Source organism: Narcine bancroftii, chromosome 1 (genome assembly GCF_036971445.1).
Source record: "Narcine bancroftii isolate sNarBan1 chromosome 1, sNarBan1.hap1, whole genome shotgun sequence".
NCBI lineage: Eukaryota > Metazoa > Chordata > Chondrichthyes > Torpediniformes > Narcinidae > Narcine > Narcine bancroftii.
In genome coordinates, this window is record NC_091469.1 from 403,931,004 (window position 1) to 403,949,027 (window position 18,024).

The 18,024-nt window shown below is 38.1% G+C and overlaps 1 protein-coding gene across 16 annotated transcripts in view; it reads left to right on the plus strand.

The window, feature by feature from the left end:
- LOC138751496 (histone deacetylase 9-like) overlaps positions 1 to 18,024 on the plus strand; it is an 851,890-nt gene that overhangs the window by 337,538 nt on the left and 496,328 nt on the right. The window lies entirely within an intron of this gene.

Consider the following 18,024-nt stretch of genomic DNA (forward strand, 5'->3'; position numbering starts at 1 on the left):
TCCATGTCATTATCTATTGGAGAATAATGATAGATTAACATAGTGGCACTTTGTATCACATACGACATGCGATTATTGAGCAAAACGCAGTAAGTTCAAAATGCTGCAAAAGTAGAGTAGCATCTGAAAAGGGATATATCTAACCAGAAATTTATATAGAATTTTAGAAAATTTCACATTATTAAGTTGATAATAAATTAAACATCGACAACTAAATTCTAAAAGCTGGAATAAGAAACTGGGGCAGACCTCATCACCATGGGAAATCGCATTTTAAATACGTTGGCCAACTTACCAGGTTGGAATCCATAATAATGGTAAAATGCCCCACACTAAGCTTTTGGCTTTGTCAAACCCTCTGAGATGTGTCTCGCAAAAGATTATTAAGTAGGATTTGTGTCATGGAAGGAAAAATTCTTATTGGATAAAATACCAGTTGTGTTCATGTGGATTGAAACCAATATTTAGCAGAGAAGATTCTATGCAAAAGGTAGTAGTTGAATCATTATTGGGCACCTTCTGTTTTTCACTGCCTTCATTAAGAATCTGAAGCGAGAAATTTGTCTTTTATCACTATTGCTAAATGTGCATGGGCTAGTGGAATGAAAATGGTTGATACAGGGCCCTCCATCATATTTGGGACAGATGCTTTTTTTTCCTTTATTTGCCCCTGTGCTCCACAGTTATAAATTTGTAATCAAACAATTCACATGTGATTAAAGGGCAAAGTCCAGATTTTATTAAAATGCATTTGTATATATTTTGGTTTGACCATGTAGAAATTACAGCATTTTTTTATACATAGTCCCCTCAGTTCAGGGCACCCTAATGTTTGGGACATTTGGCTTCACGGGTGTATGAGAGCACTCAGTATGTTTACTTGCTTCATTGGTTCAGGTACAAGGGAGTTTGACTTGCTTCTCAGCTTTTGATCACCTTTGGCATCTATAATTGTCATTTTTCAACATGAGTGCCAATTAAAGTCAAATAAGCCATTATAAGGATTATAAAATTAACTGTTTGGAACATTATTAAGAATGAGCCAACTGGTGAGCTCAGTAATCACAAAGGAAAGGGACTGGTAGGCCAAGGATGACCTACACGGCTGATGACATAAGAATTCTCATCAGAATGAAGAAAAATCCTCAACTGACAGACCAGATAAACTCTTCAGGAGGCAGGTGTAGATGTGTCAATAACTACTGTCTGCAGAAGACTTCATGAACAGAAACACAGAAGCAAGATGCAAACCACTAATTAGCCACAAAAATAGGATGACCAGATTACAGTTTGTCAGATGTACCATAATACCTGGGTATTTTCGATACCATGTAATAGTTGACCCTGTCCCCCTTTTTTGGCCTAACTATTGGGTGTTTTTTGTATGACCTGCATAGAAGTCGACCCCCTTATTTTTTGGCCTCAGCCGCCCACCCATCCAAGCTCCCCACGCTTTGACCATGGATCCTTGCCCCTGCTACCTGCTTATCTGAACTCCTGACCACAGGTCCTTGCCCCGGCACCCGCTCATCCGAACTCCCAACCTGGATCCTCGCCCCAGCGCTCACCCATCTGAACTACCAATCTTGGATCCTTGTTCCAGAGCTCCCCCATCCGAACTCTCAACTGTGAATCCTCACCCCAGCACTTGCCCATCTGATAGCAGATCCTTTCCCCGGCGCCTGCCCATCCGAATTCCCACCCATCTGAGCTACCAACACCCCGACCATGAAATTATCACTCAGTGCTAGCCATCCAACCTTCCAATGCCTTAAATGACACAGGCATATTCAATATGTCAAAGGTTTAACCCATGTAAAAATCGACCACAAAAAGTGGTCCAAATAATTTGATGATTACACAACTATATACAGTATTTAAAAGAGCCTGTAGAATTCTGGATAATGGTCTTGTGGACAGATGCAACCAAGATGAACCTGTACCAGAGTAATGGCAAAAGCAAAGTGTGGAGACGAATAGGAACTGCCCAAGATCCAAAGCATATCACTTCCTCTGTGAACTATATTGGGAATATTATTGCCTGGGCATGTATGGCTGCCACAGGTACTGGCGCACCTACAGTATCTTCAAGTTCACGCAAATGGCTCTAAACTCATTGGAAAGTGCTTCATCCTACAGCAAGACAATTATCCTAAACATTTTGCTAAAAAATCAAAGGAGATTTTGAAGCTGAAAAATGGAAAATCCTTGAATGATCAAGTCAGTTACCTGATTTAAATCCAATTGAGCATGCCTTCCACATGCTGAGAAAAACCTTAAGGGAATTAACCCCTGAAACAAGCAAGAACTGAAGATAGCTGCAGTAGAGGCTTGACAGAGTATCACCAGAGAAAATACTTAGCACATTGTGATGTCTATGAATCACAGACTTCAAGCAATCATTGCACGCAATGGATGTGCAATAAGGTACTAAACATGATTATTTTAACATACAAACCATTGCTATGTCCCAAACATTATGGTGCCCTGAAGTGAGGGGACAATGTATAAAAAATGTTGATTTCTACCTGATCTATTTCAAAATGTATTCAAATACCCTTTAATAAAATCTGGAATGTGCACTTTAATCACGTGAATTGTTTGATTACAAATTTAAAACTGTGGAGCACAGGAGCAAATAGAGGAAAAGGTGTATTTTTCTCAATACATACATGTGCATTTATCACTCGCATTCAAAGTAAAGAATGCTTCCAGTTGATTGTTTGCTGATGAATGATTACCTTTTGAACACTGTAAATAAAACTATGGTGAATGTGCACTGTGTCACATCTTGTAAATCAGGAATAAATATTTTGAATAGGTCACACATAGAGAAAACATGCTTACTTGTTTGATATTAAGTGGAAAATTTTTTCAGCATTTTTGCACACACATAATTTCCTGAGTAATTTCATTCTATGCTGCGAGATTTCATGGGGTGTGAATTTTCATGGGACTTCTCCCACTTGATTATTGTAGCTTTGGCAGAAGAACTATCGAAATGCTGAAAAATGTCTTTGCCAATTCAGTTGGAATGATGGCAGGAGTCCAGGAGCGTCCCCGCAGAATTTCAGGGTGTAGGAGCTATGACTATAGATTTCCATTTGATATAATCTCTGTCTCATCTGTTGTCATTCATTTCAACAACATCCACAACAATGTCCTATTTTTACAGTGGCATTAATAGAACAAAAAAAATACTGCACAGGAACAGGACCTTCAGCTCAGCATGTCTGTGCTGACCATGATGCTACTCTAAATTCATCCTATCTGAATGCACGTAGTCTATACCTGACTATTCATTGCAGTTCATATGTCCAACAAAATGCATCTTTAATGTTGCTATCATACCTGTTTCTATAATTTATTAGAAGTATATTTTATGCAAGAAGAAGATTGCTTTCCAGAGCTTTTAAGATTTGCCCCTCTCATTTTAAGCATTTGTCCTTGAGTATTAAAGTGTTCTACCCTGGAAAAATGACTCTGATTGTCTTATGTACACCTCATAATTTTATAAACCGAATAGGTCGCAAAATGTACTTTAATCTTTAGTACCTGTGAACCATGATTATACAGGATGCAACTGTTTATATTCTGAATTTACCCCTTGAATGATATGTGGACAGATAGTATTTGATCTAGTACTTAGTACTAGTAAGGAACCTGGTCAGATGACGGACCTCACAGTGGGTGAATATATCAGAAATAGTGACCATAACTCTCTAATCTTTAGCATCGCTCTGGACAAGAATAGGAGTAGACACAATAGGCAAGTGTTCAATTGGGTAAGGACTATTTATGATGGATTTGGCATGAAGTTGGAAATATAAATTGATGTTCTCAGTGAAATGCACAGTAGAACTATGGTGGATGCTGAGGGATCATTTGCACGGAGTTCTGGACAAGGTTATCCCAATGAGAAATAGAAAAGATGGTGGGGTAAAGGAGTTGTAGTTGAAAAGAGAGATGAGACAACTGGTTAAGAGGATGAAGAAAGCATACATAAGGATTAGAAGCAAAAGTCAGGAAGGGTTCATGAGAATATTGTGGGAGCCAGGAAGGAACTTAAGAAAATACTTGAGAGCTAGAAGGGGACAGGATTAAATAAAATCTGAAGGCATTCGATACGTACATGAAAAACAAAGGATGATGACTATGAGGGCAGGACCAATTAGGGATGAAGGTGAGAACATGAGCCTAGAGGCAAAGGAGGTAGCAGAGGTCCTAAATAAATACTTTGCCTCAGTGATCATTGGGGAGCAGGAACTTGGTGATTGTGAGTTCAGTGGAGTAGAGGTTAATATGCTGGAGCATGTCAATGTTCAGAAAGAGTAAGTGCTGGATCTTGCTGAATACATTTGGACAGATAAATCCCAAGCACCGTCTGCGATATACCCTGGTTACAACAAAAAGTGAGGGGAAAGATTGCTGAGGTATTGGCAATGATCTTTGTGTGCTCCCTAGCCATGGAAAAGGTGAAGGAGATTGGGGTATGGCACATGTTGTCCCTCTGTTTGAAAAAAGGTAAGAGGGAGAATCTTGGGAATTATAAACCCATGAGTCTTTTGTCAGTGATGGGGAAACTATTGGAGAGGATTCTTATGGACAGGATTTACGAGATTTAGGAAATATAGTCATATCACGGATAGTCATTATGACTTTGTGAGGGGAAGTCCTGCTTCATGAGGCTAAATGAAGTTTTTGAGGAAATGTCAAAAGAAATTGATGTAGAGGAGTGGATGTAGTGTATGTGGATTTTAGTAAGGCTTTGACCAGGTCCCTTAGAGTAAGCTCATTCAAGCTTAGCTGCTTGGATTCAGAATTGGCTTGCCTGCCGAAGGCAGAGAGTAGTAGTACATGAAATCTATTCTGCATGGCGATCAGTATCAAGGGTCATTGCACAAGGATCCATTCTGTGAACCCTGCTCTGTATTTTGTTATGAACAACTTGGATGGAGAAGAGAATGGGTGGGTTAGTAAGATTTGAGATGACATCCTGGTTGAAGGTGTGTGGAAACTGTTACAAATGCTGGTGGATAAATTGTCCTCACTGGGACTCCACACCTTCACTGCAATTGGGTTTTGGACTTCTTGACCAAAAGACTGCAGTCAATCCAGGTTGGCAGTAAAATCTCAAGTCACATCAAGGTGAGCACCTCTACTGACCCACACTGCTCTGCCAGATTCAGTTCTAACATAACATTGTTTGCAGATGATGCAATAGTAGTTGACATCAATGATGAGTTGGCTTACAGAGAGGAACTTGGCTGGCTCATAAAATTGTGAGAGAACAACTACCAGAATCTCAATATGTTCAAGACAAAGGAGATGATTGTAGACTTCAGGATGACAAAATTCAACCATTCTCCATTACACATCAATTGTTCCATCATGGAGAGAGTAGAGAACACAAAGTTCCTTGCATATCTGGATGACCTACCATGGAATCACAACACCTCATTAGTTATGAAGGTGCTGCAGTGCCTCCATTTCGTGAGGAGGTTGAGGGGGAGAAAGGCTACCGAAGCCCATCTTGACAATACTTTACAGAAGCACATTTGAGAGAGTCCTGTCTGGCTACCTCATTAAGTGATAGAGTATCTGCAAAGCATCAGTCCGGAAGTCTATACAAAGGATCAACAAAACAACTGAGGGGGAACACTAGGGTCTCTCTTTGCTCATTGACAGCATTTACTGGGAGCATTGCTTCAATAGGCCTCAAAGAATTGTAGAGGAACCTTTCCATCCAGCACATAGTATTTTAGACCCACTATCATCAAGAAGGAGGTACAAGATTATAGTAGAACAATACAGCATAGTACAGGCCCTTTGACCCTTGACGTTCTGCTGACCCATATATTCCTTCTGTTAAAAAAATGTACTAAACCCACGCTACCCCATAACCCTCTATTTGACTTTCGTCCATGTGTCTAAGGGTTTCTTAAATGCTCCCAATGTTTCAGCCTCCACCAGCAAGGCATTCCAGGCATCCATAACTCTCTGCATAAAAAACACTTACCTTGATGTCTTCCCTAAACTTAATACATATCCCCTCTGGTGTTTGCTGATCCTGCCCTAGGAAACAGGTGCTGGCTGTCCACCCTATCTATGCCTTCATAAATCTTGTAAATCTCTATCAACCTTCCTCTCATCCTTCAATGCTCCGCTATCCATTCCTCATAAGATTTATATCACAATCCAAGCAACATCCTGGTAAATCTTCTCTGCACCCACTCCATAACTTCCACATTCTTCCTATAATGAGGTGACCAGAACTGGACACAATTATCAAGATCAGTACTGCAGACTGGGAAATAGTTTATATCCACAGGCCATTAGATTGATGAACAGTATCCAGTTACTGAGTAAATCATCCAAAAAATTTATACATGCTTATTTTAAATTATATCTTCACATGATTATTATGTACTGTGTATTTTGTATGTTTATATGTTCACCAAACATTGATTTGTCTGGTTCTACATGTGTAGTCAGATGTTAATAGACTTGAACTTGAAGTTGAACAGTATATAAACAAGATGAAAAGTTGGGCAGGGAAGTGAAAGATGGAGTTGAATCTGGATAACTGTTAAGTAATGCACTTTGGCAGGTTGAACTTGAAAGTTGTGTATGTTGGTTAATGGCAGCATTCTTAGCAGTAGAGGAACAGATGGATTTTGAGGACCAAGACCACAAATCCATCAAAGTTGCCACACAGCTTGATAGTGGTAAGAAGCTAGATGGTATGCTGACTTTCATTTGTTAGGGGATTAAGTTCAAGAGCTGGTGAGTTAATGTTGTAGAAGCTTTAGAGAGGGTGCAGAGGGGATTTACCAGGGTATTGCCTGCCTTGGAAAACACGTCTTATGAAGCAAGGTTGGGGGGAGAGGAGGGGGGCTTACTACTGTGTAATCATTCTCATCTTAAATTTAATTAAGTACTGCTTATTTAAAATGTATAATTACATGGTTGAAAATGTTAAATATTCAAAGAAAAATTGAAACAAGTTTGGCAGAACTAGTCCTTTTCTTTATGATGGGCAGAGATCAGCATCTTTCTTCCTGGGGTGATGACAGCAAATACCAGAGAACATCTGTTTATGGTGAGTGGAGGAAAGTTTTGGGGAGATGTAAGAGGTATATTATTTTGCATACATACATGCTGGTACATTTGGGTCATTTAAAATGCTCTTAGATAGGCATATAAGAAAAATAGAGGGTTTTGAGGGTGTGGTTGGAAAGGATTAGATGGTTGTGGAGTAAGTTTACATAGGTTGGCACAACATCATGGGCTGAAGGGCCTGTACTGTACTGTAATGTTCTATATTAGCAATTGTACAAGTCTATGATTTGTTTTTACAATTTCTGTTGGTAATTTTACATCATAAGCCCCAGCATGTTTTGGTACTGGAGCAGCAGGTGTGAGTAAATGGGGGATGTGGTTTGGAGATAGGTGGGTCTGTAGCAATATAGTGTAAAGGTATTCCTCCTGTCATTTGTGAGAAGGTACCAGATCACTTCAGCAGTGGAAATTCTGTCTTAAATTGAAGTAAAAACACAATGCTGGAGAAACTCAGCAGGTCAAACAGTATACACTATATGGTAAAGATAAAGATACATAACCAATACTTCAACTTAAGTTGATTTCCTGTGAATTTCACCTTCTTCTGGTTCATCCTTCATCCTGTCAAATTGAAGATGATGCCTGAATGCCACTTTTGAAATGTGCTCTACCACTAAGGATATAAAATACAAAGTAAAGTATGATATGTTTCCTCTTTGATTGTGTCCAGACCAAATGGCCTAAATTATTGGTGGGTTTTGGTGCTCTTTTGAACTATGTATCTAAATTATCATAGCATTTTATACCATAACCATTTAAATTAAATGTATGACATTTATAGAGTGGACAGAGAGAGGCATTCTCACATTAGAATACAATATCACATAAAGCTATTGGTCATATCAGGACCATAAGAGTGGAAGAGGATCACTAGAGTCTCCCTCCCCTGCCCCATCCATCACTCATTCCCCCCCCCCACCCCCATCCCACATTGACATGATCTACTGGGCAAAATAATTGAAGACCCCTTCCACCCCACACACAGCACCTTTCAGTTGTTCTCATCGGGAGAGATACAAAATTATCAGAGCCAGTACCACCAGGCTGAAAAACAACTTCTTCTCAAAGGCAGTGAGAAAGCTGAACAACCAAAGGAACTAACCATCCAAGACTCTCACATTCCTGAAACTACAATTTTTTTTTATTTACTGTACTTGTACAGATGAAATACTTGCCTGTATATGTAGTGTTTGTCTGTAGATGTGTTGTGTCTGGTTGTATGTCAGTGTCTTTTGCTCCGAGGACTGGAGAATAGTGTTTTGTGGATTGTATTTATACAATCAGATGACGATTAACCATGGTGAAAGAGTGCTGAAACATTGAACTTGTTGATTTTCAGACAAACTATTAACTCAAAGTTTTTTCTGCTTCTTGGAAAGTTTATAACACTAAGGCAGAGAAGGAGAGGAGTTTTATAGCCATCATTAATTCCTCAATCTGCTTTGTTTAATATATTATCCTTTGGGTGTTTGTGGAATTTGTTGTGCATAACTTGGCTGATCAATATACCATCAGTAATTATACTTTAGAAGAGTCTTACATTCAATGAAAGCTATTTTATCTTATGCAATGAAAGTCACAGCTAAAACATTTCACCTGCTGTATTTTGACACAAATGCATTGTGAGCTGTTTGATGTTATAAAATCAGCCAGTAAGGCTAATCATTATACTCGGAGTTCCCAGCTGAAGGAAGAGATCAAGTATCATGATGGTATGTTGCCTCCTTGGTGCCAGTGTTCAAGATGTTTCAGATCACGGTGTTTTCAGGAGGGAGAGTAAGCAAGCCAGATGTTGTGGTCCATGTGGGGACCAATAATGTGGGTAGGCAGGGTATTGAGGTCCTGCAAAGAGAATCAATGAGTTAGGCACAAAGTTGAAGGACAGGACCTCTATGGTTATGATCTCAGAATTGTTACCATGCACGCGCTATTGAGGTTAGAAATAGGGGGATAATTGCAGTTTAACACCTGGCTGAAGAATTGGTGCAGGAGGGATGAATGGCATCGGGTTTCTGGTTTGCATCTGAACTGGTGAGGGGGGGGGGAGGGGGGGGGGGAACTTAAATCCTTGAAGGAAAGTTTTCTCATGCTGCTCTGGGGGTTTAAACTAGATTTGCAGGGGGATGGGAAACAGAGGTCCAATGTAGATAGAAGAGTGGAAGAGAAAAGAGATTATGTGAAAATTGTAAGACATCAAAGGGTTGTATGTGGTGGAAATGTTCTCAGGTGCATCTATTTCAATACAAGACGTATTTTTGTCAAGGCAGATGAGCTTCGACCATTATGATATGAGGCCATTAGTGAAATTTGGTTCAAGGAGGGGTAGGAGAGACAGTTCAATGTTTCAGGCTACCTTTGCTTCAGATGCGACAGAGTGGGGGGGGGGTGGGGGGTGGGGGAGAAAGGGGGAGGAGTGGAATTGCACGTGATGGTAAAATATCACAGGCAGGACAGATCAGAGGGCTCATCTACTGAGGCTATATGAGTGGACCTAAGGAATGGGAAAGGTATGACCACACCCATAGGGTTGTATAATAGACCGCCCAATAGCCAGCAAGAATTGGAGGAGCAAATCTGTAAAAGAAAGAAGATTGCTATAGGAAACATAAGGTTATGATAATTGGAAGTTACAACTTCCACATATTGGAATATGGCATGGGAAAATGTGTGGTCACGCACTTTAGTGGAAGGAATAAAGGTGTAAACTCTTTTCTGTTTGGGAAGAAAATTTGAAAGCTGAAGTTGAAAGAGTTCTTGTGCAGATTTCCCTGAAGGTTAACTTGAAGGTCGAGTCAGTCGTCAGAAGGCAAATATAAATTTCATATTCACTTCAAGAAGACTAAAATATAAAAGCAAAGATATAGTACTGATAATTTATAAGGCATAGGTCAGACCACATTTATGGTATTGTGAGCAGTTCTGGTCATATATCTTGCGAAGGATGTACTAGCATTGGAGAGTGTCCAGAGAAGGTTTACGAGATGCTCCTAGATATGAGAGGGTTAATGTACAATATCTCTGGCCCTGTACTTGCAGAAGTTTAGAACGATGAGTGGGGATCTCATTGAAATATGATGAATATGGAAAGGGCTGGATAGAGTGGATGTGGAGAAGATTATTTTAGCAGTGGTAGAATAAAAGGATGTTCCTTTAGGACAGAGGTGAGGAAAAATGTATTAAGCCAGAGGATGATGAATCTGTGGAAATAGTTGCCACATCCAACTATGGAGGCCAACTTATTGGGCAGATTAAAAGCAGAGGTCAATAGGTTCTTGATCAGTAGGATATCAAAGGTTATGGGGAGAAGGCAGGAAAACGGGGTTGAAAGCAAGAATATGTCAGCATGATGCAAATGGTGCAGCAGGCACAAATGGGTGAATCTCCTAATTCTGTTCCTATCTGTTATAGTCTTATGGTCTGACCCTTCATGGCTTAGTTGCTCATACCAGTGACCCATGGTTAACAATTATGTAACATTAAATTGAAGATTGTAGTTCCTGAAACTTGAAAAGGGAATTTTTTTTAAAAACTAAGTAAGAAGCTTATGAAAAATGTATTAATTAATATGTGATCGACAGGGACTAATATCCTTGTGGGAAGGTTTGCTAGTGCTGCTCTGGTGGGTTTAAACTTGATTTTCAAGGGGGTGGGAACCAGAGTGCCAGAGCAGATAGAGGAGTGGAGGAGGGAAAAGGTGACATGAAATTTCATGCACTGTTAGATGCAAGAATACTGCAGGAAAGGTAGGCGAGCTTATAGCACAGATTGGCTGTGGAATTATGACATTGTGGCCCATTAGTGAAACAGTTGCAGGAGGGGCAGGACTGGCAGCTCAATATTTGGGACTTCTATTGCTATGGATGCAATTGAACAGGGTGGGGGGGTGGGTTGAAAAACAAAAGAGTGGCATTGCTCATCAGGGAAAATATCGCTGCTCTGCTCAGGCAGGGATTGTCTACTGAGGCTATAGGAGTGGAGCTGAGGAATGGAAAAGGTATGACCACCCATAGGGTTGTATTATAGACCACCCAATAGTCAACGAGAATTGGAGGAGCATATCTGTAGAAGATTGCAGATTGCTGCAGGAAACATAAGGTTATGATAGTTGAAAGTTACACCTTGCACATATTGACTGGGACTCCCATACTGTAAAAGGGCTGGATGGCTTGTAGTTTGACAAATGTGTTCAGGAAAGTTTTCTGAATCAATATATAGAGGAACCCATTATAGAGAGTGCAATACTAGATCTCTTATTAGGGAACAAGACCGAACAGGTGACAGAAGTGTGTGTAGGGGAACATTTTGGGTCCAGTGATCAGAATGCCAAGTTAATTATGGAGAAGGTTAGGTCTGGTCCTCGGGTTGAGATTCTAAATTGGAGAAAGGCCAATTTTGAGGAAACTAGAAAGGATCTAGAATGAGATAAGTTGTTTTTGGACAAGGATGTGTGAGGTAAGTGGAAGACCTTCAAAGGTGAAATTCTGAGAGTACAGAGTTTGTATGCTCCTCTCCGGATTAAAGATAATGTTAGCATGCATAGGGAACCTTGGTTTTCAAGGGATATTAGGGATCTTGATTCGAAGAACAGAGTGTTGGTAACAGATATAGGCAATACAGAACAAATGAGGTTCACCAAAGTAAAAAAAAAGACACGAGATTGCTTTGGCTGACAATGTGAGGAAAATCCTAATGGTTTCCATTAGTATATTAAGAGAAAAAGTAGAATAAGGGACAAAATTGGTCCCCTTGCACATCAGAGTGGACCCAGCAGAGATGGGAGAGATCTTAATTTTTTTTAAAAATCAGCTTTTACTCAAGGAACTGGCACAGAGACAAGAGAAGTTAGGAATACAAGCAGTGATGTCATGGAACCCATACTGATTAAAGAGGAGAATGTGCTTACTGTCTTAAAGGTGGATAAATCTCCAGGGCCTGACCAGATATTCCCTCGGACCTTGAGGGAGGTTAGTGTAGAAATTTCACGGGCTCTGACAGGAATATTTAACATGTCCTTAGCCTGAGGTGTTATGCTGGAGGATTGGATGATTGCTCATGATGTTCTATAGTTGAAAAAAGATTCCAAAAATAACCCTGGAAATTATTCTGGTTAACCTTATGTGAATAGAAGGTAAATTATTGGAAGGTGGTTTAAGAAATCAGATATATATTTATTTGGATAGCCAGAGACTGATTAAGGGTAGTCAACATAGTTTTGTATGTGGTAGGTTATCTTTAACCAATCTGATAGAGTTTTTCGAGGAGGTTTCCTAGAACATTGATGAAAGAAGGTATGTGGATGTTTTCTACATGGACTTTAATAAGGTCTTTGAGAAGGTCCAACATGGGAGGTTATTAAGGAAGTTTCAAAATTTTGGTGAGGTAGCAAACTGGATTTGACATTGGCTATACAGCAGAAGCCAGGGAGTGGTAGTGGATGTTTTCTTCTCAGACTGGAGACCTGTGACTAGTGGTGTGCCTCAGGGATCGATGCTGGAACCATTGTTGTTTTTTTTTTTTTTTTTTTTTTTTTTTTTTTTTTTTTTTTTTTTAATTTTTTATTTTTCACACCATAAATCACAATAGCCATGATATACACTTTTTCTTTTCCACACATTTACAGTGACTTTTTCTCCCTCCCCCCTCCCTCCTCCCAAGCCACCCCCCCATCCCCCCCCCCTCTCATCCATTTTAGTTATACAATCTAGGTTGCATTAATTCAGTTAGACAATGTTGTCATTCAACAAAAATACACCAGAAATTCTACTGAGTCCATTTTTTTCTTCTCTTCTCCTTCCATCAACTTAGGTAATGTTTGTTCCCGGTAGGTTTTCGCTATTGTATTTAATGTAAGGCTCCCATACTTGTTCGAATATTTCAATATTATTTCTTAAACTATATGTTATTTTTTCTAATGGAATACATTTATTCATTTCTATATACCATTGTTGTATTTTCAAATTATCTTCCAATTTCCAGGTTGACATAATACATTTTTTTGCTACAGCTAGGGCTATCTTAACAAATCTTTTTTGTGCATCCTCCAAGTCAATTCCAAATTCTTTATTTTTTATGTTACTTAGGAGAAAGATCTCTGGATTCTTTGGTATATTGTTTTCTGTTATTTTATTTAATATCTGATTGAGATCATCCCAAAATTTTTCTACTCTCTCACATGTCCAGATTGCATGAATTGTTGTTCCCCTTTCTTTTTTACATCGAAAACATCTATCAGATACTGTTGGGTCCCATTTATTTAACTTTTGCGGTGTAATGTATAGTCTGTGTAACCAATTATATTGTATCATACGCAGCCTCGTATTTATTGTATTTCTCATCGTTCCAGAGCATAACTTCTCCCATGTTTCCTTTTTTATCTTTATATTTAAATCTTGTTCCCATTTTTGTTTAGTTTTACCATTTGTTTCCTCATTTTCCTTTTCTTGCAGTTTAATATACATATTTTTTATAAATCTTTTGATTAACATTGTATCTGTAATCACATATTCAAGGTTACTTCCCTCTGGTAAACTCAAGTTGCTTCCTAATTTATCTTTCAAGTAGGATCTCAGTTGGTAATATGCCAGCGCTGTATCTCCCGTTATATTGTACTTATCTCTCATTTGTTCAAAGGATAAGAATCTACTTCCTGAAAAACAATTTTCTATTCTTTTAATCCCTTTTTTTTCCCATTTTCTAAAGGCAAGGTTGTCTATTGTAAAAGGGAGTAGCTTATTTTGCGTCAATATTAGTTTTGGTATTTGGTAATTTATTTTATTTCTTTCTACATGAATCTTCTTCCATATATTGAGGAGATGGTGTAATACTGGAGAAGTTCTATGTTGTACCAATTTTTCGTCCCATTTATATAATATGTGTTCAGGTATCTTTTCCCCTATTTTATCTAATTCTAGTCTCGTCCAGTCTGGTTTTTCCCTTGTTTGATAAAAATCTGATAGGTACCTTAATTGTGCGGCTCTATAATAATTTTTGAAGTTTGGCAATTGTAAGCCTCCTTGTTTATACCATTCTGTTAATTTGTCTAGTGCTATCCTCGGTTTCCCCCCTCTCCATAAAAATCTCCTTATTATTTTCTTTAACTCTTTGAAGAATTTTTCTGTCAGTTGTATTGGCAATGCCTGAAATAAGTATAGTATCCTTGGAAAAATGTTCATTTTAATACAGTTTATCCTTCCTATCAGTGTTAGTGGTAGCTCTTTCCAATGCTCTAAATCGTCCTGTAATTTTTTCATTAGTGGATTGTAATTGAGTTTATATAATTGGCCTAGATTTTTGTTTATTTGCACACCTAGGTATCTTATTGCCTGCGTTTGCCATCTGAATGGGGATTCCTCCTTAAATTTTGAGAAATCCGCGTTATTCATAGGCATTGCTTCACTTTTATTTACGTTTATCTTGTATCCCGACACTTCTCCATATTCCTTCAATTTCTTATATAGTTCTTTTATTGATAGTTCTGGTTCTGTTAAGTACACTATCACATCATCCGCAAACAGACTGATTTTATATTCCCTGTCTTTTATTTTTATTCCTTTTATATTATTATCTCTTCTTATCGATTCTGCTAGTGGTTCTATAGCTAGCGCAAACAATAATGGTGATAGTGGGCATCCCTGCCGCGTTGACCTGCTTAAGTTAAATTGCTTTGATACATGTCCATTTACTGTCACTTTCGCTAACGGTCCCTTATATAATGCTTTAATCCAATTAATATACTTCTCCGGTAAACTGAATTTTTGCAATACTTTGAACAAGTAATTCCATTCTACTCTGTCGAAGGCCTTCTCTGCGTCTAAAGCAACTGCTACTGCAGGTGCTTTATTTCCTTCTACTGCATGAATTAAGTTAATAAATTTACAAATATTGTCTGTTGTGCGTCTTTTTTTGATAAATCCAGTTTGGTCTAAATTTACTATTTTCGGTACCTGTTCTGCTAATCTGTTTGCTAATAGTTTAGCTATTATCTTATAATCTGTGTTTAGCAAAGATATTGGTCTATATGACGCTGGTGAGAGTGGATCTTTCCCTTGTTTTAGTATCACTGTAATTATTGCTGTTTTACATGAATCTGGTAAGTTTTGTGTCTCATCAATCTGGTTGATTACATCCAGGAGGGGCGGTATTATTAGGTCTTTAAATGTTTTGTAGAATTCTATTGGGAGTCCATCCTCTCCTGGTGTCTTATTATTTGGTAAATTTTTTATTATCTCTTGTATTTCTACTGTTCCAAATGGTTCTGTTAATTTATTTTGTTCCTCTATTTGTAGTTTTGGTAGTTCAATTTTAGTCAAAAATTCATCTATTTTCCCTTCTTTCCCTTCGTTTTCGGTTCGGTATAATTGTTCATAGAATTCTCTGAAGTTTTCCTTAATTTCTTTTGGATTATATGTAATTTGTTTGTCTTTTTTCCTTGTTGCCAATACCATTTTCTTAGTTTGCTCTGTCTTAAGCTGCCATGCTAGGATTTTGTGTGTTTTTTCCCCTAGTTCATAATATTTCTGTTTTGTCTTCATTATATTCTTCTCCACCTTATATGTTTGTAATGTTTCATATTTTATTTTTTTATCCGCCAATTCTCTTCTTTTGGTTGTATCTTCCTTTATTGCTAATTTTTTTTCTATGTTTATTATTTCCCTTTCCAACTGCTCTGTTTCCTGATTATAGTCCTTCTTCATCTTGGTTGCATAACTTATTATTTGCCCTCTAATGAATGCTTTCATTGCGTCCCATAGTATAAACTTATCTTCCACTGATTCCGTATTTACTTCAAAGTACATTTTTAATTGTTTTTCAATAAATTCTCTAAAATCCTGTCTTTTAAGTAGCATGGGGTTTAATCTCCATCTATACATTCTTGGAGGGATGTCTTCTAGCTCTATTGCCAATAACAGGGGTGAGTGGTCCGATAATAGTCTAGCTTTATATTCCGTTTTCCTAACTCTCCCTTGTATGTGGGCTGATAACAGGAATAGGTCTATCCTTGAGTATGTTTTATGTCTAGTCGAGTAGTATGAGTATTCCTTTTCTTTTGGGTTTTGTTTCCTCCATATGTCCACAAGTTTCATTTCTTGCATTGATTTAATTATAAATTTGGTTACTTTGTTCTTCCTGTTAATTTTTTTCCCCGTTTTATCCATATTTGGATCCAAATTCAGATTGAAATCCCCTCCTATTAGTATGTTCCCTTGCGTATTAGCTACCTTCAAAAAGATATCTTGCATAAACTTTTGATCTTCTTCGTTAGGTGAATATATATTAAGTAGATTCCAAAGCTCTGAATATATCTGACATTTTATCATAACATATCTCCCTGCTGGATCTATTATTTCCTCTTCTATTTTAAATGGCACATTTTTGCTAATTAATATAGCCACTCCTCTTGCTTTTGAATTATACGATGCTGCTGTTACATGTCCTACCCAATCTCTCTTTAATTTCTTGTGCTCCAATTCAGTTAAATGTGTTTCTTGGAACCATTGTTGTTTGTCATCTATATCAATGATCTAGATAGATAATAATTCAGTAAATTGGATCAGCAAGTTTGCTGGTGACAGTATAATCGGAGGCATTGTTGACAGCAAGAAAGGCTTTCAAAACTTGCAGAGGGATCTGGACCAGTTGGAAAAATAGGTTGAATAATGGTAGATGGAATTTAATGCAGACATTGTAAGGTGTTGCATTTTGGAAGGACAAACCAAGAAAGGACATACATGGTAAATGAGAGGGCACTGAGGAGTGCAGTAGAACACAGCGATCTGGGGAATACAGATATATAATTCTCTGAAAGTGACGTCACAGGTGGATAGGGTTGTAAAGAGAGCTTCATAAATCAAAGTGTTGAGTATAGGAGTTGGGATGTTATGGTAAAGATGTATAAGACTTTGGTGAGTCCAAATTTAGAGTATTATGGGCAATTTTGGTCACCTGACTACAGGATAGCTATCAATAAGAAAGAAGGAGTGCAGAGAAGATTTACTAGGATGTTGCCCGGACTTCAGGAACTGAATTACAGGGAAAGGTTAAACAGTTTAGGAGTTTATTCCCTGGAGTATAGAAGAATGAGGGGAGATTTTATAGAGGTATTTAAAATTATGAGGGGGATAGACAGAGTAAATGTAGGTAGGCTTTTTCCACTTAGGGTAGGTGAGATACAAACAAGAGGACATGCATTAAGGGTGAAAGGGGAAAATTTGGGGGGAAACATTGTGGGGAACCTCTTCACACATAAAGTAGTGGGAGAGTGGAATGAACTGTCAGCTAAAGTGAATGTGGGCTCAGTTTTAAAATTTAAGAAGAATTTGGACGGATGCATGGGTGGGAGGGGTATGGAGGGCTATGAACTGGTTGCAGTTCAGTGGGACAAGGCAGAAAAATGGTTCGGCACAGACTAGAAATGCAATAGGGCCTGTTTCTGTATTGTAATGTTCAATAGTTCTATTTTGTAACAATTTTTTGTATAGTTGTTTGCATTGTTGTAAGATAGTAAATTACATGACTAAATCATCAGCTAATACTTCATCCAATAAGTGCCCTTTTCTGACAATTGAACTAAATTTGTTTTTACTTTGGAGCCTGGTAAAAATGTGAGCAAGTTCAAAAATGCAGCAGTTTTAATAACGTGCATGAATTATCAATGATACCACCACTTGTCTAATAACTTCAAATTTGAATCTATAATTAATTTGGACAAATATGAATTATTTTGACCTAATGTAAACAGAATCTGGTGATGCAGCATCTATTCTAAGTATATGGACAAAAATAGAAGTCAGTACATTTTGAGACATTGGTGCTGAACTGAAGAGCAGCGCCTCCAGCTGAGAGATTGGACAGCTGTATACTGCATTTGCAGTGGTATTTTTCAAATGCATTAGTACAGTTCAA